Here is a 27261-nt window from a genome sequence, read left to right as displayed (position 1 = left end):
CCATTTCTTTTTTCAGGGCACTGGTTAGTCACCTTTTCTAAATACTCTTTAGTTATTACTATTTTGACTTGTATATCTAGGTCAAGTTAACCAACTGCGCATAGAATTGAAAACTCAATTGACTAAACCATGCAAAGGAGGACATTTGTAACTAACACGAAAAAAAGCACATAACCGTGTAAAAGCTTCTTTTGTTTGTGATGGTAGATGAATGAAGAGATGCACCATTGTTGGTTATTATTTATTTTATGGTGACACTTAGGATATTTCCCATGATCAGACTACTTCCACAGAACTTTGCATACTTATACCTCATGCATGCATAGTTGTGTGGTACGACCCTAGCTCTTCATGTATACGTGCCCTCTTCATTTCTTTTCTGTTTAAAAAAAGGGTCCAGTTTCTGACTGACAACTGAGGGGGATAAGTGGAAGTGCTTTGGTAACCGGAAAGAGGCTGCAGGCTAGGAGTAACAGAATTACCCTAAAGGTACCTTGGTTATATTGACACATTCTTATTCTTTCCCATTCAGAATCTATGGGACACAAAGCTGCCCAGTTTATCTCTCTGACAGGAACTTGCCTGCTGAACGCCTCTAATTCTACCATTGCCAAGCTAGAGTATTCCCTGAAACGAATGAAGGTTGTGTCGTATGCAGAGGGCAGCAATTGCTGATGTATGACATTATCCATATGTGAATGGTGGACAGTGTATTTGCTTGCCTATGATAAATATCCCAACAGATAATTGGTATAGAATGCTTTCAGAGCCGTAAAAGTGCAATACATGCTTCTTATTCAGATGAAATTCTGACAGCACTTTGGAGTTAAAGGAAGACTGCGTTGAAAGAACCCAGAAGGCTGTGGAACATTGTGGAGCCCCATTTATCCTAGGAAGCTGTGCCTTTGGCCAGTCTCGAACCTTACAACCATGGGCGACCTCTACGAAGTGGAGCACTAAAACTCCTTGTACACAAGGGCCACTTTTGCTGTATGACTACATCCAACACACCATGTGCAGGCTTTGGTCCGTTTGGACTCGCCCCCAGAGGTGCACCCATTTATCCAAGCTTTATATACGATGGGCCACTAGCGCAGACGTATCTCTTGGTTTTATAGAGTCCTTCTTCCCCTAGACTCCCCTATGCTAACTCAGCTGGACAAATGGGAAACAGAAGCGGGCCGATCCTTTTATGATAAAGGTTGGGCCCTAGCACTAGAAATGCCCCCACACAATTTCCTGCAAAGAGCTTATCTTTACCCTGTGGCTATTTATAAATGCTTCCCACTAACTGCACCCTCTTGCCCTCGATGCTCAGCCCAAGTTGCTGACTTCACTCACATGCTTTGGTCCTGCCCCCCTCCTTAGACCATATTGGGTCTACATAATCAATATCCCCTCCACCATCATGACAAAAACCTATCCCACAGGACTGGCCCTCAGTAGCACGTGGGATCTATAAGTGGTCTAAGAAAGACCATGCAGCTACTCAGCTGCTGATTTTTTTAAAGTGTGTGATCTCCTCCCAGTTGAAGTCCAAATACCCACCCTCCCTGGGGAATTAATACTGGGCCTTTCTCAAGTTTTTCTCAAGTGGGCTAGTGTGAATCGTTCTGCTTAGAGAAAAGACCATGGAGATTGATACTCCTGGTGAAGGTTGATACTGGCCTACAGCTTGCTGACTGGGTTAGTGTCATGCTGTCCCAGGCAGGCGTGTTTATTGGGAGGATGCCTAAAAGGTGTTTGATGCCACTTTCAGAGGCTAGGCCCTGTTCTTACCTTTTAAATCTTCTTCCTGGTGATGAAATCCACTCCAATGTCTGTAGGGATTGGTGCACCCTTATCCTGTATGCAAGCCAGGCATTTCTGGAGGGACCATATATTGATAAAAGTGCAAAAACATGCACAGTATTACTACACCACAGTTGCTACAGGTGGGTCCTGAGATATTGTACGTGACTTAAAGCTGTATAGTTACTTCCCAAACTACTGTATCTGATAGCGATGGAAGGAAATAACAGCAAGAAGAAATTGAACTAGAGAACTCAAATTATCGGGGAAAAGCTGCTATTTGGAAAAGTCATTGCTCGGCATGAAAGAAGCTGGATCTGATCCACACCTTTCAGCAGAAAAAATCGGAACTTGTGATGACACACATACATGCAGGAATGTAGTTGATCCGTGCATGACTTGGGGAGGCACCTGCTTTATCTCAATCTATCTTGGTGCTTCCTCCTCCAGCTGTGAAATGGAATAAACCACATAGACATAGAGCCATTGAAGCTCAAGTATGGAAAATACTAGAAAGACATAGAAAAGGGACTGCCACTTTTAGTGTCATTTAAGTGAAAGTGACTCTTAAACGAGACACAGGAAAGACTTGCATTCCAAATGTTAGATGATAATATCCTTAAGTAATGAGACCAGACCTACAATCAAATGATGCACTTCCTCCTCTACCCTGTTGGAGATATTGTCCCCTACTGACAGCTACAATACAGATGAGGATACTGATATCACAGTTACCTCTCCTCTGGCTTCCTTTTTTTCTGGGAATGATGTAGTCACTTGTCACAAAGTGATAACGCGAGCAGTAATAAAGCTAAATATTCCACAACATGCACCAGTATGAAGCTTCTGTTTGAGTTTTTTAAACTAACTTTGCTTTGGTAGCCTGATGTCAGGCTAGTGATGGCCCTAGTCCCAGGGTTCTCCTTTCTGCATTTCATATAAATGTGAACAGACCGCGTAATACATTGAGCTACATCTCTTGATAAAGAAAGCAGGAGAAAGGATTGCATAGGAAAGATGCCTGATTTTTACAATGTCAATTAGAGTGGCTAATTCATCAACTCTCCTAATAAAGTAAAATTGATCACTGGAATTCAATTGAGATGTTTGTGAAACTCCATACTCAAGAATACAGATACTTTGAAAAGCCAGTTAAAGAATGAATGCTAACCTCTGATCACACTTTCAGCACAAAAGATGCAGTACATCTAGCAGCTTGAGAATATTGAAGTGGTCTCGAGTCTACGTGATACTCATTCAAACATCACTGAACCTGGAATGACAAGAAAATAATGATCTCCCTTTCTCAGGTTTCTTGCTGTTTATTATACATACAGATGTTGAGAGCCTGCATATGAAAAATTAAGTTTATATACTCAAATCAGTTGACACTGCTAATGAGAAAAAGACCTTAAATCCCATTTAAAAGATATTGTGCTGCTATAACAGTCCTCTTCTGCTCCCAGAATACAGTGACCTCTCTATTCCTTTGTCCTTTGTATCTCTGCTTTAATCCTGTAAAGTGCTCCACCGCCTTTTGGCTAATTTTGCACTATATAAATCCGGGGTCTCCAACCGGTCGATCGCGAGCTACCGGTAGCTCGCGGAGACCCCGGGAGAAGCTCGCCTAGCCCTTGCTCTGATTGGAGGTAATCTGTGGATGGGGCGGACCGGGCGAAGAGTATGACGAGACGCGATGACGCTCCTCTCCTGGAGCTGCAGACGCCTCTCGTGAGAGTCTGACGTCATAGTCTACTGAAAACGCACTGGCATCGCACTGTCTGCCATTGTGCGACGGGTGCCAGCGCAGAGCAGTTGGAGTCGTGACTTTCACTGCCTCAAGCAGCCAGGTGATGTGCCTTCCACTGAAGGTAAGCTCGTTTTTTTCTTGCCTCTGCCCCCCTGTTTGTGCCGTTTTTCGTTCCTTCGGTCTCCTGTTTGTGCCGTTTTTCGTTCCTTCTGTCTCTTGATTGTGCCGTTTTTCGTGCCCCTGCCACCCTGTTTGTGCTGTTTTTCTTGCCTCTGCCCCCCTGTTTGTGCCATTTTTCGTTCCTTCTGCCAGCGCTAGTGAGGGCTTCCCCAGCTCGGGCTCCTCGCAGCGCAGAGGCTGGGGGACTTTTGCTACACCACTGCTCTAGGGAGGGAAAGGTGCACCTGCAGTGATGTGAGGAATTACAAATGTTATCTGGTGTGAATGTGAGCCACAAAAGCCAGTATTGGACGTTCACTGCCCCATCGGACAGGGTATAATTATTTAAATAACTTATCCTGTTTATACCCCATGCCTGGATTGAAGGGCGGGGGGAAGCAAGACTGGCACGGGCAAGCAAGACTGGCCCGAGCAAGGGAAAGCAATAAGGTACGCAAGACGAGTCTGGGCGGGGGCAAGCAAGACAGATACCCGTAGGGAGGGCGGGGGCTAGCAAGACTGGCCCAGGAGGGCAGACGGGGAAAGCAAGACGAGCCCGGGAGGGAGTGCGGGGCAAGCAAGATGGGTCCGGGAGGGAGAGCGGGGTCTAGCGAAACTGGCCCAGGAGGGAGGTAAGCAAGACAGGCCTGGGAGGGAGGGGGCTAGCAAGATGGGCCGGGGACGGGGGCTAGCAAGACAGGCCGGGGTGGAACGGTGGGGGCATGACACTTTAGACAGGCGAGATGGCCTTTAGTCACGTTGCACCAGATGCAGGATATGAAGAGGGTGCAGAAGACGTGGAAATATTCTGGAGGGCCCAAGAGGGCTTAACCCTCCTGAAAATGATCTCTGTTGCATGGTGGAAATTGTCTATAAATGCATGGCCATCTAATAAACTATCATAATGCTCTTTATGATGAGCATGCTCCGTTTTTCATTGTATGAGTCTCTTTGTCCTCTCCAACGGGCATGGTGGGGGACCTGCTACGAACACACTTCACACTCAGATATAACATGGGAAGCCTTCTGTTGTTTTACCAATGAAGTTTTTACCTAGTGTGGAAGGAAACAACACTAGTCCTTGTGGTGTTCCCCCTGGCTGTATGGTATTTCAGAGATTTTACAATGAACAAATTGTTTATCAAGTGGCCACAACAATTCCTTGCCGTTATAGTGGTGAAAAACTCCAGAATGCTGATGTTTGATCTGATCATACTCAGCTGTTATCTGAGTGAGCACGCCATAGCACACCACTGGTAGCCAATGATAGCTCATCGCCCAATGTTGGCAGCTGCATCAGTAAAAAGCTACGCCATCCCACTTCTCTGTAGAGCTCACATGCCATTGAAATATATTAGGTAAGCACCCTACACATTCAGGTTTTCCTTCATCCCTTTGCTGAGCTCAATTCATGCTTTTTCTGATTAACTTCCACCATCTCTCATGCTCCACCCTTTTTGAAATGTTGAATGGGTATTTTAGTGGGATCACCTTTGTAGCAAAATTCACTTGCCCCATTGGGTACTGAATTTGCCAGATTGTGTGATCTTATTCTTTACAGGAAAAGGCAGCACCTACGCCTCTCCTCAAAGGCTTCCACCATAGGCATTCTCAGTAATCACTTTCTGCCTCATTATCCCAGTGAGTCCATCCACCCACAGTCTAGGTTCCTTTCCTAAGGACTCTACCATATTCTTTCTCGCAACACAGTGCTCTAGGCCTATTCCCGATTAAACTCCTGTGAGCAGTGATGCTGCAAGCAAGCATCACCACAATTACATAGGTCCAACCGATTGTTCCTTCCTCCTGCCTGCATAAGGGGCAGGATGTGGATGTCGACCCAGACAGCTGTCAGAGCAGACAGACTCTGCCGGTTAACAGCTCGCATGCAACGTGGCTGTGGGGCACAGCGGGAGGAGGGGCAACCCTGAAAAAGCGCTCTCTGGTCATCTATTGGGGGTCCATCAATGACGTGAGGAAGCCTCAGATTCTGCCTGCCAAACGGCTGCGACTCATGTTACAACCCACATACATATACATTTGTCCCCTGAAACTACAGTACATGCATATATTTCCTGCAAGGCTCAAGGTCTTTCATGCTGCCAGGACCTTTTTAGGTCGAGCCTGGGCATCGCATGCGCTGCTCAGAGAGGCATGCTCTATTCCAGTATGAACTGGAAGCTCCGCCCACTCTCCACATATATTTTTTCATTGGCTTGCGTCATTGTCCTTTGTAAATGCTGGCTTCCGATTCGTTAATAGCCTTGTTAGTCCCTCCTTACTACTGCCTTGTCTTCATTTGTAACCTCCCATGAAGACTGGCCCTTTTACTTCTGTTGTTGCACAGTATGTCTTATTTAGTCTGTATATACTATTTTCTTTGATGAGTTTCCCCTACTGCAGGCACGACATGCTCACCTGCAACATTCTGCGCGCCATGCCCGCTTTCACTTTCCAAGCAGCCTGGGACAGTGACAGCCACTTCTTTGAAATGAGTCTCGCATTTACAAGTGCTGTTTTTCCTGCCTGATTGTGCTTCTTGCCTCTGCCCCCCTGATTGATTTCCTTGCCTCTGCTCCCCTAATCCTAAGGACCAATAGTAGAACGAATTTTTATTTACACAAATCAAAGACAATTGTGTGTGTTTAATCTGTGGAGCAAAAGTTGCAGTGGGGAAAAAGGGCAATGTTGAGAGGCGTTTTTCAACAAAGCACATGCATTTTGAGAGGAAGTTCCCTAAGGGAAGCAGCCTGAGGTCACAAAAAGTAAATGAACTGAAATCTGCATTGCAGACACAGCAATCTTTTTTTACAAAGCCAACAAAGAAAGCCACTGCGGCAACTGAAGTATCCTTCGTAGTTACTCATCACTTGATCAAGCACAAAGCAACATTTTCAGGTGGAGCAATTGTTAAGGAAGCAATGCTTCTAATGGCCCACTCCTTATTCAAAGACTTTAAATATAGCCCTGAAATTATGTCTGGCATTTCAGATATGCAGTTGGGGTCAAACACTATGGTAAGAAGGGTATCTGCATTATCGGTCAACATGATAGAGCAGTTGGAGCGGGATTTAAAGACATGTAAATATTTTTCTCTGCAATGTGTTGAATCTGTTGATGCAAGCGATATTGCACAGTTGGCTATCTTTGTTAGAATGGTTTTTGAAGATTTCACTTATAAAGAGGAATTTTTAACTCTGTTGCCTCTGAAAACCACAACCAGAGGATCTGACATCCACAATGAGGTGAAAAAGTATTTTGTGAAACAAAATGTCTCATTGAAAAAGTTAGTGGCGATAACAACTGATGGTGCACACGCCATGATAGGGCGTCATTCTGGCTTCATTGCCAATTGTAAAGCAGATCCAGATTTCCCTCCGTTATTAAACTACCATTGCATTATACATCAGCAGGCAATATGTGCCAAGGTAATGGGGTTTGATCATGTGATGACTCCTGTTAAAATTAATAATTCAATTCGTGCTGAGGCCAAGCAGCACCGACCCTTTAAATTGTTCCTTGAAGAACTTTCAGCTGAGTACGGGGACCTTTTACTGCATACTCAAATCCGATGGCTTAGCAGGGGAAAAATACTGCGAAGATTCCTTTCCCTATTACCAGAAGTCAAAGCTTTCATGGAGTCTAGAAATGAAGATACCACACAGTTGTCAAACAATGAATGGTTGCTCGATTTAGCTTTTTTGACAGATGACACAGAGAAAAACAAGACAATAGCCAATATTAGTTCTGTGAAAACATTCAAAACAACACTTAACCTTTTCATAAAGCATGTATAGAAAAGAAAGATGCAGCACTTTCCCTCTGTGCTCCAAATCCTGTCAGAAAACAAAACTGAGGCTGAGATCCTTGACATACAAAAATACAGTAACCTCCTCGTGAGGCTTAATCAAGAGTTCAGTGACCGGTTTAGTGATTTTTAGCAACTGGAGCCCTGTGTGATGTTCACTTCAAACCTCTTCTTGGAAGTGGATGTTAGTGACCTTTCAGAGAAAATTGGTGTTCTTCTGAACCTTGACTCTGACTCCATGGAAATGGAGATGGTCTCACTTCAAAAGGACATTGAATTGAAATCAAGGCAATCTGACATTAATTTCTGGAGTTTTGTAGATGCAGAAAAGTTTAAGAACATCCACGCAGCTGCATTGCAAATTTTTTCCCTGTTTGGCTCTACCTATCTTTGTGAATCTGCATTTTCCGATATGAACTTCATAAAATCTAAGTTTCGCACACGTCTGACTGACGAACATTTAAATGACTCCATAAGAGTTGCCCTCTCAAGCTACACCCCAGATTACAAGGCATTACTGGACACCATACAGTGTCAAGTCTCTCACTGAAATTATTTGTATGCAGTCGTAATCAATACTTGTTCAGTCACAGTTCCTGGTGAAATCACAAATCTGTTTCATTATTACAACCAAGATGAAAGTAGCTGCAGAGCAGAATCTTCAGCCCCCTGCAAAGCTTTTTTTATTATTTGAACAAGAACAATGCAATGTGTACTTCAGGCCTGTATTACAAACACAATAAAATGTAGCTGGAGAGAAGAATCTTGAGCACGTTTCCAAATGATTATTTGCAGCATAAGAACAAATCAGTTCCACATTGAAGGTAAGATCGCTTTCCGTGTATGTTTGTTAATTGAGCCGCATTACAATGATTTTTTCAATGACAACTATTACTGGAAGGTCTTAATTTTGGACCTTAAATTTGGACCTATTAATTGAAGTGTCACAAATCCAAAGTCATTCCTTTTGGTGTTCTAGGGAACTCTTAAGTCAGGCCTGTCTTGGGTTCAAACCACAGTATGGGCTCTGATGAAATTAGGCTTAAAGTCAATGAAACTGGGCGTTGGGGGTCTCTCGGAAAAATGCGCGAGTTGATTCGGGTTCACTAGCTCACGACGATTTTCACTGGCCAGAAGTAGCTCTGACTACACAAAAGGTTGGAGACCCCTGATATAAATACTACGTTTGTGTATGGCTTAAACAAATAGAAGTCGGTTATTTCATTTTGGATAAGGCATCAGCAACTCTCAACACCAAGAACAACAGCAACAATAGCAAATGCTTCTTTTTCAGAAGCAAAGAGTTCCCAATAGAGGGGTTCCTGCACACCTTTCACAGCCTCAAAGACTTCTACTCTGAAGCAATGACTCCTTCAATCTGCACCCTGTAGGGTGGGGAGAGAGAGTTTCAACTTTTACTTTTCAGGGTAGAACATAACAAAAGATAACTGTGGACTTGATATTGTAAAGAATGAATACAGAATCTGAATCTCTTCTTCTCCTCCTAGCAAACCACCAATAGCGTTTAGGCCTGCTCTCCTTGAATAGTTGGTGCAGTAGTTCCATACTACCATTCAGTAAAGAGCAGTGGAAGTGATTGCAAGGCATTACGGGCTATATGTACAAAACTGAGTGATAGCGATTTCCTAACATACAAAAAAAATACAATCTTTAAATAGCAATTCCTAGGGGGTTGCAAATTGCCTTACCTCATAAATAATACTGAGGTAGGTCGCAGTTTGCGACCCATTAGGAACTTCAGCAATCGCAGCAATGGTGGCCTGCTGGGATCAGCAGACCACCATGTATGTGGTTGCTTTTTAATAAAGCAATATTTTTGTTTTTATAAATGCACCCCGTTTTCCTTAAAGGATGCAGTTAAAAAAAGAAGAAGAAAATTAAACGTTTAAGTTTCATTTTTTATGTGCAGGCAGTGGTTCCTGTGATAGACTGCATGCTCTTAAAAAATATTTGTTTCAACAGTCACAAAGGGGAAGGGGTCCCTTGGATACCCCTTCCAGTTAGCGAATGGTTACCACCCCCTGTAAGGTGTCGGTAAAATATGAATGTTTTGCGACCGTAATTTGGCCACAGAACATTCATACATACCACTGTAGTTCTGTAATTGGAAGGGACGCCCTAAACAAGTCTCTTCCAAATACCGGTTTTCTAACGTGTTACAGAATCGCAGTTTGCATTTTTGTACATTTAAAGAAGCATTTTTGTTCTCTGAAAATGCCTGATTCTGTGCATCGGGCCATTTGTCACCGCAAAAGTGCTTTGTACATATGGCCCCAAAAGATCAAAGTCCACTTCCTAGGTAAGAAAAAAAAGCACCACACTTGGAATGCCATTGTCTTCCAGATCAAAATCATGCGAGCATGTGCGCGAATATAGAATACATTTTACTAATTCTCAACCACGTTCTTCCCATCTTCATCAAGGAGATTAGATATGCTCAATAGACTTTCATGAGTCATATTCTCACATACCTATATGTGAACTGCACAGAGGATTTCTGAATTTAAATGTAAAAGACTGCCATAATTAGGACAAAGTTGCCTGATTCTTCCTGAAGTGTTCCTCGTGCGCAGTCTTTCTAGTGTATGGCAATGGCAACAGCTGCTTTCTGAAGGAAAGGCATCTTGTGTACCTATGATCGGACGATCAACGACAGCTTTCAAACTGGAAGCCAAAAGATTCCTTATAGTCAAATTCTTACCTTAATCTGGGCGAGGTCCTTTGGCTCGAAATCATCGCTCCTACAATCTCTGGTCCATCATGTGACTCTGCTCTTCTTTACAGTATTGTGTGCCCCCCTTAGTAGCTCCCTATATACCTGATTTTTGTATTATTCTCCTTTGTGTCATCTGTATGCGAATCATGTGATTATTTATGTTTTGTATTATTACTTGATGTTGCTATTGGGATTTGACCTTCCTTCCACCCTTTTGTAAAGCGCTCTGATATCCTTCGGGATCTGGTTCGCGCTATATAAAACTTTATAAATAAATAAATAAATGAATAAGGCAAACTTGGCACGTAGAACAGACCAAGACTTTCAGTCAACTATCTGTCCACTTTAGGATCTGGGACTTCAAATCAATGCCCACAGTTTGTTTCTTCAACCTGTGCAATTAATTTTGTGCTTGGGCGCCAAAATAGCAAACGTTTCCTTTGGAGGAGGGATTTTCATCTATGGAGAAATTAAATGCCAACTTTTGAAGGAAACTCACTCTCTGGAACATCAATCATCTTAAACATCAGGCGATAGGGAGGGGAAAAGGCAACTGAAGGACAAGGGCATTCATTTCCTCGCATTGTAATGCAAGAAGAACATGCTACATGGAGTTCTTTTGAAAAGCCTCCAGTAAGGCAAAGCATTGTGACCGATGAACTGAGAGTACAGAGAGATCACACACTGACTTCCTTCAAAAGACGAATTCTAAACTAACATGCTGGAATGAAGGACAGTCTTCCTGTCCATGGGCCCTTGGACTTGCCCTTCCATTCTTCAATAAGTAACATCCCTTATTTTTCAGACAGACAATACAACTATAATGGATTACATCAACGAGTGATGGGGTGCAATTCAAAGGTTCTAGCGAGAGATACTCAGTTCATTGGGTACTGGTCTCTGGCAGATAACCAGCACCACAGCTTCTAGGCCTGTAGTGTGTTTATCTAGGTACCTATATTGATACTCCTATTTCTGACCCTTGTCCGGTTATTAATTCACTAATGTCCATACAACGGCACAGAAACCCGTTTTCAGATTAGGTCATAGCGCATGCTGTCACATTAAGCAAGCACTATCCCTCCAGCCCCCTAGAAAGCACACCGAGTTCTCAAAACAAATGAAACCTCCAGCAGACCTGGGAAATCCCCCGCAGCTATTGTTTTGATTTCGCTCGAACTCCTGCAAAGAATGTAAGAACGACCAGTCCTTATGACATTCTTACTGACGTCTTATGTCCATCCTTACGTCAAACTCGGCACCTTTCAGGTATAAATATACCAACGCTGCCCTAAGCAGAGACACGGTGGTGACGAGCTTGGAGCAGCGCTACTTGCCGGAGAGCCCAGCTGATGCAGAAAAGCCCACGGACGCTGCCCCTCCCTTTTGACGCGCTGAGAGAGACGCTGCCTTTTCTCCTGCCGAGAAATCCAGCCTCCGGCGTTTCCAGCCGCCCTCGCGGGTAACTGGGATATCGAGTCCTGAGACAGAGATACCAACCCTCCAGCCTTCTAAATCCCAGGTACTGAACTGACTAACCCCTTACAGAGAATTCTTGAGTCAGATCCTTGGCAAACCAAACTTAACTTAAACTGCTACTTATTTACTCCCGCCCAAGTATTAGGCTTAGGTCAGGTACACCGGGGTAGGCGTAGTTAGAAGCACCAGTTGAGAGCGATTAGTTAATGTATATATGTATGTATATCTTTTATCCATTTTAAGTATCATATGGCTAAGAAACCATATAAATCCTTTTACAGTATTATTTTATAATTCTGTTTTTACTGTATGCACTTTACTTAACTATAAGTATTGCAATAATAGCGATTCATTTCTCTTGTATGAGAAAAGAGACTGATCAATAAATAACATCTTTTATTGAAACACGCCCATCTCTTATTTCTCTACAAACTGGTGAAACTAAGAATGCACGTACTGACTGAGTAAAATAGTTGTCTTTTGTTTTCACACAACTCTAGAGATATACTCTTGATTAGGGGAGAGCAAAGTTGTCATGTTCTATGGTTGTCAGAAACGAAATCCCTTCTTGTCTATCCAGGGAGGTTAAACTCCTCCTTGCCTATTCGAGAAAGTTTCTAGTGAACTCTGAGCTAGCTGGCACACATAACTTTAAGTCTAATATCGTCAGTAGAAGACCTAGTTAACCACAGTCCTACGTCTATACTATTGAAGATATTATTCCAATGCGCAGAGCCTATTGGGATAATAGGAACTACACTACATGGCGCCCAACGGTTTGGATAGGCGATAAATCTAACGCAAGACATTAGAGTAACTCAGTCGTGCTTTTTCACACAGACCCTTTTTTCCATAAAACTCCAAAGACGTCTGGAGTGGGTGAAAGGTTAAATCCGCCAAACTTAGTAGGAGGAGACTCCTATGTATGGTTTTTTGGTATATTCAACGTTGAAGGATACAGTGTTCCAAAATATTGTGCATCTAATCTTTGTTTCCGTGGAAACCTGATCTGCAACAAAAACCCTTCTTGACAGTAAAATGTCAGAAACTGAAGAAGAAAGGGAGACAGCTAGAGTAGCAGCTCAACTCCTAGCGGAAGACACAAGTCTCGTACGGCAAGACCCGGATGCAATACTCATCCCGGTCAGCATAAGAAAAACTATAACCTTAAAACTTATAGAAAATGGACTGACACCAAGAGGTGGTACAGTCATATTCGTAATTGAGGCACACGAATATCGGCAGACAGAGGTATTCTATTCATGGATAAATTTTCCAGCAGCAAACGCTGTAACAAAGGAGTTCCATTATTGCAAGATAGAGGAACCTCCGGATGAGTACACCCCTTTCGAGGAGGTGGAAATACCACTCAAATACCAAGAGCACCTGCTCTGGTTTAAAGGCGCCCTAAAACATAATGATCACATCACCAGGCTCGGTCCACTAGGTAGACCAGGAGCAACGTGGCCGGTTCTAGCCAGCTACACACCACATCCAGACATTGAAAAAATGTCAATACCAGAACTTTTAACACCGTTAAAACAACTGATTAAAATACACAGACAACTAGTCCAATATGTAATGCGGACTTCAACAGTCCAACCAGCTATTAAAATTCCACAGCTGACCCCTCATCAGGGGAACACAAATAAAATCACACCACAGAACATACAGTCCTGTCTAGGTAAAGTACCCATTAAAAGGGAACAAATTCCATTCTGGTTAGCACAGAAAATCACTCAAATAGAGGCGGTATTTCCAGATACCACCCCTATTGAGAAACACAGAGTTCTGACTATCTGTCTCCCAATGGGGATCGCACCACATGTGGAGGACTGTGACACTTGGGGTACAGTCTTTGCTTCCATTTACACAAAAACACATGGTGTTCCGTCCATGGCGGTAATACCAGAGGTGCTAAAACAGATTCAAAATGAATACGGTCCAGAACCTGCTTTAACTCTGGGTATGAAATTACTGAAAGACTTCAAGCAGGTCTCGGCAATATTACTAGCAAACATAAAGGGGGAAGCAGCAAATGTGGCAATCCGCCAGAGATTGAAGGAAACAGATATAGCAGAACAACCATTTGAACTTGCCAGAATCATAGAAAAATCCTATGAAGAACTAGGAAGAGATAGTTTGGGTGGGAAACCAGTGAAACCCCAACTAATAGAAAATCCTGAAAAGGTATTTATTAAAAATAATCTAAACACTTCAAAAAAGAACGGGGATGGAAATAAACAATCCACTCCCAAAGAAAAAAGATTCCAGTCCAGAGGAAGGTCTTCTCGGCGGAGAGAAAGATCTCCGGACCAAGGACACAAGTCTCCCCAGAGGGAGCCCTCTGAGAAAAAATACAACCTTAGAAATAGGGATAATTTGAAGAAACCTGATAGATATCAAGATATTGATACACGTCCCTCTCGATCTTTTCAGACTTCCTCGTAGAAATCGGAAAGAAGATGACGGTCAGAACACAGGGAAGAGCACGTCAAGTCCAAAGACAAAGAACCTGCTCATCAAAGTAAAAAGTTACAATTTCCAAAGAAGAAGGTAGCCAGCATTAAAATAATCAAACATGCCAAGGATCCTGAGGACTCAGCTGAAAAACGGAGAGTGGGCTCAGACAATGCTAGACAGCGCAGCAGAAGTGAGCATAGCTCGCAAGATCCTGATGAATCATCTGGAGACAGTGGACACGAATGAGTACATTCAGGTGGAAACTGCAGATACCAGAGTTAGCAAACCTCATAAAATATATGAAATAACTTTACGTATAGAGGGAGATAAGACTAGGAAAATATGGGGTCTATTTTGGGATAATCTCTCCAAGGGCTATGACATCCTTCTAGCTGAAAAAGACTGGCCACCAGAGTTTGTCAGGGAGTGCCCTCATGGCGAAGAAATGATTATGCCTGCCTTCTCAAATCATATTCCAATTCATAAAAAATATACACTTGCAAGAAAGTGGGCAGTAGCCCAGGCTCCTGCACTATATAAAAATCATGTGGGATGGGATGAGGACTCTCCTCCTCACAAGATCCAGTTAAAATCTCAACCGACTGCACAGAGGCAGTACCCAATTAAGCAAGAAGCTAAAAAACAGGTCAGGGAGATCTTAGATCAACTTGAATACCAGGGGGTGATTGAAACATGCACCTCACAAATGAACAATCCTTTGTTTCCTGTCTCCAAACCAGATGATTCAGATCGTCTAGTTTTGGACTACAGACACCTTAACTCATGCTGCAAAACGTTTGCAGTACAAAACTCACACAGTGCGGCACTAATGAATAGCATTGTGCGCAAAAAATACAAAACAACATTAGACATCTCTAATGGATTCTTTTGTCAAAATATAGCACCAGAAAGCAGATATTTGACCGCTTTCTCAATAAATGGCTCGCAGAAAAATTTCTGTCGTTTGCCCCAAGGGTTCAAGAACAGCCCGGGATTATTCTCAGCGAGAGTAACAGAGTTACTACAAATATATGATGATGAGGCATTATCTTATGTCGATGACATCTATCTAACAGATGATGACTTGGATACTCACTTGAAAAGAGTGAACACCATAATACTTGGGTTCGCAGCAGAGGGTTACAAATTCAACTTCAAGAAGTCAAGAATTGCCCATCTGACTGTCCTATTTTTAGGATATGAATTATCAAGTGAAGGCAAAAGCCTGGCTGACAATTTCCTAGAGAAATGTGATGTAATCCAAGCACCTAGAACACTGAAAAACGTGCAATCAATTCTAGGTTTCCTGAATTTCGGAAGAACTTACATTATAAACTATGCAGAGAGGGTTAAACCTCTCTATGATCTAATAAAACCAGATTTTAAAAGAATCAATTGGACTCAAAAACACACAGAAATTTTGAGATCTTTACAGACATGTTAGTTAAAACAAAACTGCAAACACGCGATAACACACGCAACCTTGTGATTCGAGTCATCCCAGGAAGATGCGGATTCACATACCTAACCTCTAATGAGGGAGAAAAGGTACCAATAGCATACAAATCACATTTGTACACAGAAGCTGAAAAAACATTCAGCATTAAGGAAAACATTGTACACGCGGTTCAAACAGCTGTAGCAAGAGAAAGAAACCAAGCTGAAGGCAGACAGATTACAGTCAGAACAGCAGAATCAGCCTTTGAGGCATTAACAAGCCCATGTAATTTACCTACAATGGCACTAAATCCGAAATGGATACAATGGGAATATTCTCTTGCTACAGACAGAGTGAAATACTATTTTGATCCAGAAATGACAAAATTAAAAAATCTAGAATATGAAAGAGAATATCCTCTGCCAATCGACATTCTGCCCATACGACAGTACGCCTGTGTAATACATACAGACGGACATGCTCAACCCTCAGTATGGGGAGAGCAAGCATACAACGCCACATGCGAGATTACAAAAGACGTGTGGCGCGAAGGTAAATTGAAACCTCTGTTTACAAAAACACACTCAGTGGAAAATAATTCAGAACAACAAACTGAAATAATAGCGTTAAAAATGGCGCTAGATAATGCGGGTCGCGAATTCCCGACACTAATAGTGTGCGATTCATATTACTGCGTCAAATCATACAATAACGACTTGCAGAAATGGGTTGAAAACGGGTACAAAGATGACACAGGTGCCACAATAAAGCAAAAATCGCTTTGGGAACAAATAGTTCTTTTAAAGAAAGAACTACCAAAGACTCACGTGATACACTCACTGAGTCATCAGCGTGATGGCGTTCACGTTGCAGGGAATTCATTGGCTGAGACAGCCACAGCGGAAACAACTAAATCGGCTTCCGTAGCTACAAAAAAGCGTTCAGTAAAATACATTGACGGGGAAACAATGCTGGCGGTAAAAACGTCATCAAAAGGCGACTGCTCAGCGCTACCCCTATTGTATCCACTCAATTATACATACATAATCGATGCAAACTCCGTTCCTTTTGCTCGAATCCCTGGAGTGGGGGATAGAGTAATTCCAAACAGGAAGAGGAGAGGCTTCTTAATACAAGAAGCACATATGGGATTAGGTTTAAGGCATCAAACAATCAAAGAATCTTTGATAGAATTAAAATCAGAATATTGGTGGCCGGGGATGAGCGTGGATAATCACAAATTTGCAAAAAATTGTGAAAACTGCAACAGAGATCGCAGTAGCGAACCGGTCGAGGTAGTGCCAGAACACACAATAGAAAGCACAAAGCGATCTATTCGCATGATTAAACAATAAACATGCGTCCCAATGTATATTATTTGAGACTATCATCACTTAAAATGTAGACCCCAGCTCTCGGCTGACGTCTGAACTGTTATACAAAGATTTGCGAGTCTATAATGGCATATACGCAATTGGCATGCTACATTCTGACCAGGGTCCTGCTTTTAGCTCTCGAGCTTATAAGGCGGCCATGACCAGAATGGGCATTGCATTGCGGTACTCTTGTAACTTCCTTCCTGAGGGAAACGGGATGGTGTAAAGAAAAAACCAGGGCATAGAGCAATCTATAACAGCAAAGGTATTAGGTTCAGGAGCTGGGTGGGTCACACATTTAATAAGTGTCCAACGTAGTCTTAATAATCTGCCAAGAAATTCTCTGAGAGGTCTCAGTCCGTACGAACTATTGTTTGGGACTAGAATGTTAATCCAGGACCTTGATAGTCAAACTTCAGTGGTTAAAGAAAAATGCTTTGATATCAAAGATCGTTTGGCTATTTTACAGGACTTAAACGAAACAAGAAAAGACCTGAGCAACATAAAATTGAAACAGCAGCCAATAACCACTGAAGAGAAACCACCTGTCCCAGCAAGGCCTGTCTGGATTCCAAAAATCGGGGATCTGGTCAGAGAGAAGATTGCGGTAAAGAAGGAATTTGGGCCTTCTTACAGAAAAGCAGTTCCTGTCTTGTCTGTCAACGGGACAAGATCAGTAGTACTACCGCCCCTTGCTGGTAAAAAGGAGAACCGAGTTGTATCGATCGACCTGGTTAAACCACAATCATGTGGCCGATAACAAGTAGTAGGCCAAGTGGACTCCCAAGAAGTAGTAGAACACCAAAGTTTGCTACAAACACAGAGGTTCAAACTGAAAGACTAATCACAATGGATAAACCTACAGTGAAACAACAAGGACTATGCAACATAGCCATGGAACTTAGACCTCTTGAAACCCAAATTAAAATCTTAAATCAAGAAACACCAGTCTACAATGCTGTAACCACAGACTATGCTAATGAAACAAAGCAAATACCTAAAGCAAAAAGGAATCCAGAAGCAATTGAAACAATTGATAGAACAGACACTTGTGATCGCCTATCGCTCCTAGCGTGAACTGAAGCTGATTGCGCTCTGCGTAAATTGATTTGCTAATTTGCACGAAGCGCGTTTATTTTACTTGTAAATAGTATTTTTCTTGTACCTTGATTTTAATTCATTGGAGAAATCTTACATCCACGTTAGTTGTGTTGAACCTTTCCAGTGGCGAATCTTGCCGCCCCTGTCACCCCGGTCCACCGCAAGCGCTCGGCTTGTTTGTTGTGGAGGGTGCAGGCTTACTTCCGGGCATCTCACATTGCCAGGCAGTGATTGGTTGTAGCGGTGGGAGGCGGTGCTGACTGATAGCGCGGCCCCTACAAAGCCCCAGAGTATCCAGGCGTTCAGTCTAAAGACACTTGTGATCGCCTATCGCTCCTAGCGTGAACTGAAGCTGATTGCGCTCTGCGTAAATTGATTTGCTAATTTGCACGAAGCGCGTTTATTTTACTTGTAAATTGTATTTTTCTTGTACCTTGATTTTAATTCATTGGAGAAATCTTACATCCACGTTAGTTGTGTTGAACCTTTCCAGTGGCGAATCTTGCCGCCCCGGTCACCCCGGTCCACCGCAAGCGCTCGGCTTGTTTGTTGTGGAGGGTGCAGGCTTACTTCCGGGCTTCTCACATTGCCAGGCAGTGATTGGTTGTAGCGGTGGGAGGCGGTGCTGACTGATAGCGCGGCCCCTACAAAACACTGAGGATGTCTAATACGCGCAGCGAGAACGCGCAGCATCCGCGCCGAAGACACGCCAAAGACGAGCCCGTCTGTGCCCGTCCGTGCCAGTACGGGACACGGGGCTAGTCATTATACTCCTCTACTCAGGCTCTCTAAGGTAATGTCATCTGACCTATTAAAATCTTTGCGCCCCGTTCAACATGACAATTGCACCTGGCTTGAAATCCCTCATCTGGGCGCTGCTACCTGCCCTTTTTGTAGCTACACATTTACACCCTATCAGCCCTACCCCCCTCGTAGAACTAGACGTAGTAAGCAGGTGAAGCCAGTACTCCCTACTCACGAAAACCACTTGTTCTACAGTCTAAATTGTCGATCCCTACCTATGCATAAGGTTGAGATTTTCGACCTGTTAATGGACGACAAACCTAGCGCCTTGTTTCTCACGGAGACTTGGCTACATGAAGGTTCAGGGCCTGATATAGCTATGGCCCTTCCTCCCAACTACGCGATCGCCAGATTGGATAGAACCCTTAAAACCGGAGGTGGAATTGCGATCGTTTACAATAAGCAATTTAACCCCTTCAGTGCTAATGACAAGGGTAACTCGTCATGGAGTTTCCATTGACTTCAATGGAAATTACATTGAAGTGCCAGCTGATGCTTAGCATCCAAGTGGTTAACTGCACATTTGATTCGATAGTTATACCTGACAGTGAGGCGGCATCATCTAAATTATGTCTAAATCCAAATTTCACGCTGTCCGGTATTCTTATGTACCGGCCTCCTGGAAATGGCACCAAATGGGCTACTGAACTAGCAAATCATATTACCCCTTTTATATTAACATCCAAAAACTTCTCTATTATCGGAGATTTGAATCTGCATTTAGAAGATAAATCGAATACAACATGCATGAATTTGCTGGATGATCTTTTAGCCACTAACATTCACCTTATTAACTCAGGGCCCACCCACAGGGCAGGACACCTACTTGACCCGATATTATCAAACCTTCCCTCACTAAATTGGATAGAAAATATCCCTGTATGGTGGTCAGACCATTTTCTAGTTAAAGTCGTTCTTACTATACCCACTACCTCAACAGACCAATACAGGTCATTGCCTTCTCTGAGGAAAAACTGGAAAGCTCTAGACATCTCCAAGCTTAACGCGAACCTGAATTCACATCCCCCAAATAAAAATCACAATATGGAAAGCATTGCCATGGCCACTCAACTATGGCTCACCAATGCTGCAGATGCCTGTTTAACCCAGACTAAGACCAGGGGGAACATACATCGTCCCCCGGCTCCCTGGTTTCCTGACTCTCTTAAGGAAGGAAAAACTAAATGCAAGGCACTTGAGAGAGAGTGGCGCAGAGATTTCGATCCTGATAAAAAAAAAAACAGGTATCATCAAGCTAGAAATCTCTACCATACTGCTTGTAGGAAAGCTCGCACGACATATGTAGCCACGACCATAATGGAAGCGGCGAATAAATCAAAAACGCTGTTTAATACAGTTAAAGATCTCGCAGGGGCTCAAACTACTGCTCCAACGCCGCCCCTAAATACGAAGCAATGCCAGGATTTAGCTCAATTTTTCTCTGATAAAATTGACAATCTGATTGTCGAGATAGACAAAAACACTGTGACAATCGCTCCTAAGGAAGACTGGGAGTATACTCCGACCATAAATCAGACCCTTCAAAAATGGCCCCCTATTACAACTGATGCTCTCATCTCAATTATGAAGACGATAAAATCTGGTTCTCCACAGGATCCTATTCCTATCAAGATAATAAAATTACTTGATACACCTGCCCTTAAAATCATTGCGGACACCCTAAATTCATCTTTAGAGCTTTCCACAGTGCCAAAGATATGGAAACATGCTATAGTAACACCTTTATTGAAAAAACCTACAGCCGATCCGGATAAATTGGCCAATTACAGGCCTATTTCACTCCTTCCTGCTTTTTCCAAATGCCTGGAAAGACACGTGCATTTAGCACTGACGCTTTTTTCAGAGGAAAATGCTTTACTTCACTCCACCCAGTCAGGTTTCCGAGCGGGTTTCTCTACAGAAACTGCCCTTTTGGGTGTTTCTGAAGACATGAGGAAACTCCTCGATGGTGGTCAAACGGTTGCGCTTATTTTACTTGACCTAAGCGCAGCCTTTGACACCGTATCGCATAAAAGGCTAATTGCTCTACTGGAAAAAAATGGAATTGGTGGAAACGCACTGCAATGGATTAGATCATTCCTGAGTCATCGGACCTTTCAAATATCATCGGCAGCGGCATGTTCGGGAATTTTCAATTCCCCTCATGGAGTACCGCAGGGCTCCATCCTTAGGCCGCTCTTTTTCAACTTATATCTTAGACCCCTAGCGGATCTTGTGGAAAAAGCGGGTCTAACCTTCATGTCGTATGCCGATGACTCTCAGATTGTGTTCTCACTATCTGAACCCCAAACTTCTTCTCCATCTCTCCTTAAAACTGGCATGCTATCCATTTTCAACTGGATGTCAACAAACCAGTTGAAACTTAATGGAGATAAGACGGAGATTCTCCTTCTGGGCAGGCAACCAGAGCTTTGGAACTCATTACATTGGCCTGCCCAGATGGGAAATCTCCCGACACCAGTGCCACAGGCTAGAAATCTGGGGGTAATCCTGGACAATTCCTTGTCCGTGAAACAGCAAGTCAACAAAGTAGTGAGCATCTGTTTTACCATCTTGAGATGGCTCAAGAAGATCCTGTGGATGCTGCCTAGCCCTATGCAGAAAACGGTGGTCAATGCCTTAATTACATCTCGGCTTGAATACGGGAACATCCTGTATCTAGGTGCAAACAAAGCAGTCACAAAAAGACTGCAGATTGTTCAAAATGCGGCTGCTCGTCTTCTTTGTGGCATACCTAAAAACTGCAGCGTGTCCCCTTACCTGCGTGAACTGCACTGGTTGAGGGTGGAGAATCGCATTAGGTTTAAAGCCCTAAACTATATGTTTAAAATCAAGGCAGGTACCGCTCCGAAATATTTGCAGGCACTAGCTTCCCCCTACATCCCCAATAGGAATTTACGATCTAAAGCAGCTGAAAAATTCTGTGTCCCCAGATTCAAGCTGGCCAGGATGGGAGGCAAATCCTTCGCCTACCTGGGTCCCGTCATTTGGAATACACTCCCAATTCAAATACGCAAAGAGCAAAATCCTCTCAGGTTTCGAAAGGAGGTAAAAACCTGGTTGTTTAACCAGTAATCTGATCACTTTTGCTGTCTACATTTTCTACCAGGCTGTGTCAGGCGCCGGGAAACCCTTTTTGGGTAGCTGTTGCGCCATATAAGTTGATAAAATAAATAAATAAATAAGAATCCGGCTACTTCATCAACTTCGATGATTTTTCTGAAGATCTGAGTGAACCTGAAGAACAGCCGACAATAAAAACTTTTAAAGATAAAGCAAAGGAACTCTTTCATCAACTAAAAGAAACCTATCTAATTTCTCCATGGATTGAACTTTGGGTGGCACTAGGAGTATTCATCCTCATACTTTGGCTCATCATGGTACTATGCTTGGGACATTTCATTGAGGGAAAATATGCTACAATGGACACAGCAAGTCAGAACATCAACTTGGTCCTGAAACCACACAAGTCTTCACACATCGAGAAAAGAGAACTTTCTTCAGTAAACTTCACAGCCAATCCTATACCCGGTGGGGTAGCATGGGACAAAACTGATTACGAAATCTATGGTCCGGTTGAGCTCCTGAAGTATCCTCATCAATTCAAGATTTCATTAAGTGACTTTGTAAAACCAAGCACGTTTGCTGATGATTGGGACTTTGAAAGTATTAATGATATGATGTCTGATCTAGTAATGTCAGCTAAATTTACAGAACATAATTATTTGCAAGGTTCATCTAATTACGATCAAATGTTTTGTTACAACCATTATGGTAACCATTATCTGCATAAATCTACTCAACCTAGAAATGTTTTAAATTTTAACCAATGGGAACATTGTGCAACTCCACCAAAAGGCAGTTCAAAGACATTTTTTGATAAATATTCATACTGTTCAGGGTTCAGCACAAGTAATGCAGAATCATTTTATTTCAAATTGTTAAATAAGACAGGAGTGAAAACCATGCTTACAAACACAAAATTGATATATTCAGACTCATTTTTTGAAAAAATGAATACATTCGGTTTTGATTTCTGGAACAATAACATTGAAACAAAAACGATCTGGGGCACAAAAGATTGGCAAGTGCAAGGTACAGAATCATTATTTAGAGCCTGCATGATCCCAGAACAAATTTTTTTTTGAATGATACAATTCAACAGACATCCTGTCTTGGCCTAGCCAAAATTAAAGACTTAAATAAACCGTCTATTCCAAAACCAACACCTAACAGTAATAACACTACGGAGGTTGAGATAGACGTATCCCATATTTTAAACCAAAACAGAACACATGCTGATTGGAAACAATGGTTGATCTGGCCCACAGACACAAATAACTGTCAAGACAGATTCCTGAACAAAATACAGGCGTTCACATTGACCAGGCCAGACCCAAGATACTCCCAGAGACAACATCCAGGGATTGTAACTACTTACAGTGTGGGAAAACTCTGCCTTCAATGGCTACATACATCCACACTGTCAGAAATTAAGCAACACTTAACTTTACTTAAAGAAGGTGCCGACTTGCGTGATTTCATCATGGGACCACGCAAACAGCGTCTAAAACGTTTCATAGCGGCCTCTATATATGCAGCTTACAACGAAGCTTGGAAAGTAACTCAAATTGAGACAGCAGAAAAAATACGGGAAATTGACCATGTTAATTTGGAAAAATCACTTTCTGTTGTAGACAATGGGTCAATGACTCTGTCTTCCAGAATATATTCACTGGACAGTATTGTATCTTCTGCAATCGATATAATAGAACAAGACTTACTGATGTTGCAACACGGTCAGTCTCAATTACGTTCTATTGTACAGCTTGGCTGGACGTTACAAAATCTGCGTTCAGGCTATGTGCCTTGGCGTCTAATCAACACAACGTCACTATTTAATATCTTTAACCTTACTGATAAACAAATCAGTTTGGCACAAAAGGGTGCTGACTATACAATTCTGAGCATTGAAAAACTTGAGAGATTACCATTGACAATGTCAGAACGACCTGTCATTGAATGGATAATACATGGGATAATAAATATTCCGATAACAACTTTCCAGTTTCAATACCGCCAAAAATATATACAGGCAGGCCAGTATGAAAGGTTGGGTAAAGGATACATTAAGTCCACATGGAACTTGCCCTATACACACACATGTGTCCGAAATAACGGACAGAGTGTATTTCTTAGTGGTAATAATTGTGAAAAATCACTAAGTGGCATACTTCTGTGTCAGGGTATTAGTTTGCATGGGGCCTGTGAAGGGACTTCAAATATCCTTTCATGTCACCAGTTAGGCACACCTGCAACACAAATAGAACCATTCTTTAGAAGACTTTCGAACGGGAGTTACATTCTAATTGTAGATCACAGATGTTGTGGCTTACTGCCAGGAAAACCTTATCTTGTAAGCGTGACTTCCAGGGTCATGTGCTGTGAAAGAGTGTTGTTCCCGAATGATGCTCCAGATAGGGAGGGAAGGTTATGGCCCAGTTTAAAAATCTCTTCTATTCATATTGATACTTTAAGCAGAATGAAGACTGTGCTTCTACAGACGCCAACCCAGTTGACGTCATCAAAAGAAACGTATGATCTCCAAGTTGCAAGGACAACGGCAGAGATTCATTCAATGTTATCAACAAATTGCCCCCTACACTTCGCAGAAATGCTGAACGAAATCTTAAATATTTCTGATACAAGTGGTATCGCAAGTGTATTTAAGACAGTTTTTCCAGGAGCTTTAACCCCATTCAAGGCTATCCTGGGTATTTTTCCAAATTTCATCCATTCCATCTTTGGCGGACTTCCACTCCTGTTGGGACTCGTAGCAGGCATTTTATTCTTGCTACTCTTGCTTCGTTATGACAAGCCATGTCACAGACAAGACTCCAGCAACAATGGAAGAAACGATCCTAGCTATCCGCTACCGGGACCGCATAACTAAAGTCCTTGGCTTAGCCCGGCTACGAGATCTAAATATGACCTGGTTTCTTTCATTCAGACCCATCTGGCAGAATTGTGTTATGCCTGTATTAAGGTGCATGCTATGCGGCGAAGAATGCGTGTTGGACACCTGTCTTACACTACAATCGGAAGTACCATTGGATGCAGATACTTTGTTGGGTCCAGTAAAGGCTCATGCATTGTGCTGTCCCCAGTGGCTACCTATCCTGATGACGGCATTCGTGGAGACTTCACCACTACGATTGAAGGGTAGTGAAGTACAAGATGAAAGCAGCATCGACCAGGTACGACCTTCTGTAAGCAGTTCTGATCGAACCATCAGTGAAAGCAATCATGCGCATGACTGCGTGATAGCGACATTTTCTAACCTAGTCGAACTTTCACCAGAAGCTGTAGACTGTTTTTTCGAGAGTCTGTCAGAAATGATGTTTTCACCGGAACAGAGAGAATAACTTTAAACAAACTTGCACATGGCGTTCCCTGAACTCTAAAATTGGCCTTCAGTCTTTTGAAAACAAAGTAACTGTGAACTATTTTTTTTTTTCTTCTCCCCTGAAAAGCGAAAACTTTTTTTCCAATTCCAAAATGTTTACCTTTTTGGCACTTATCTTCTGCTTAAAGTAAAACTATTCTTAGAGAACAGAGCTTCTATTCTTAGGAATTCTCTAGAGACATTACATTACCTCAACCTCTAGTTTATATGCAATTAATTGTGTTTATATGTGATGAGATGGTCTCGCAATTTTTTTCTGTAATCGAGAGCCATTTCATGTGTAATTTCGCAAATCATTCATGCCGATATAAAATGTGCATCTCCTTTTTGAATGATTATACTGCTTGAATGCATACAGTACCTATACTCATTTCGTGCATTTTGCATACGCCATTTTTCAAAACAAACAAAATTATTTTTGGGGTGGTTCGGTATACACATGCACTGTTAGTTATGTTTACTATTGCTTAGTTTAGTAAATATGTACATAAATTCGTGGAGTGGGTGTAGTGTGTTTATCTAGGTACCTATATTGATACTCCTATTTCTGACCCTTGTCCGGTTATTAATTCACTAATGTCCATACAACGGCACAGAAACCCGTTTTCAGATTAGGTCATGGCGCATGCTGTCACATTAAGCAAGCACTATCCCTCCAGCCCCCTAGAAAGCACACCGAGTTCTCAAAACAAATCAAACCTCCAGCAGACCTGGGAAATCCCCCGCAGCTATTGTTTTGATTTCGCTCGAGAACTCCTGCAAAGAATGTAAGAACGACCAGTCCTTATGACATTCTTACTGACGTCTTATGTCCATCCTTACGTCAAACTCGGCACCTTTCAGGTATAAATATACCACCGCTGCCCTAAGCAGAGACACGGTGGTGACGAGCTTGGAGCAGCGCTACTTGCCGGAGAGCCCAGCTGATGCAGAAAAGCCCACGGACGCTGCCCCTCCCTTTTGACGCGCTGAGAGAGACGCTGCCTTTTCTCCTGCCGAGAAATCCAGCCTCCGGCGTTTCCAGCCGCCCTCGCGGGTAACTGGGATATCGAGTCCTAAGACAGAGATACCAACCCTCCAGCCTTCTAAATCCCAGGTACTGAACTGACTAACCCCTTACAGAGAATTCTTGAGTCAGATCCTTGGCAAACCAAACTTAACTTAAACTGCTACTTATTTACTCCCGCCCAATTATTAGGCTTAGGTCAGGTACACCGGGGTAGGCGTAGTTGGAAGCACCAGTTGAGAGCGATTAGTCAATGTATATATGTATGTATATCTTTTATCCATTTTAAGTATCATATGGCTAAGAAACCATATAAATGCTTTTACAGTATTATTTTATAATTCTGTTTTTACTGTATGCACTTTACTTAACTATAAGTATTGCAATAATAGCGATTCATTTCTCTTGTATGAGAAAAGAGACTGATCAATAAATAACATTTTTTATTGAAACACGCCCATCTCTTATTTCTCTACAAACTGGTGAAACTAAGAATGCACGTACTGACTGAGTAAAATAGTTGTCTTTTGTTTTCACACGACTCTAGAGATATACTCTTGATTAGGGGAGAGCAAAGTTGTCATGTTCTATGGTTGTCAGAAACTAAATCCCTTCTTGTCTATCCAGGGAGGTTAAACTCCTCCTTGCCTATTCGAGAAAGTTTCTAGTGAACTCTGAGCTAGCTGGCACACATAACTTTAAGTCTAATATCGTCAGTAGAAGACCTAGTTAACCACAGTCCTACGTCTATACTATTGAAGATATTATTCCAATGCGCAGAACCTATTGGGATAATAGGAACTACACTACAGGCCTACATAATTTCCTATGGGAAAGCTCTTTTGATATAGTGGTCATTGGT

The 27261-nt window shown here is 42.5% G+C and overlaps 1 protein-coding gene across 1 annotated transcript in view; it reads left to right on the top strand.

The window, feature by feature from the left end:
- The window catches only part of WDR47 (WD repeat domain 47), a 381791-nt gene that overhangs the window by 104563 nt on the left and 249967 nt on the right, over nt 1-27261 (top strand). The window lies entirely within an intron of this gene.

Source organism: Lissotriton helveticus, chromosome 1_2 (genome assembly GCF_964261635.1).
Source record: "Lissotriton helveticus chromosome 1_2, aLisHel1.1, whole genome shotgun sequence".
Lineage (NCBI taxonomy): Eukaryota > Metazoa > Chordata > Amphibia > Caudata > Salamandridae > Lissotriton > Lissotriton helveticus.
Note: the sequence above shows the minus strand (reverse complement) of the source record. Positions and strands in the feature narration are given on the sequence as shown.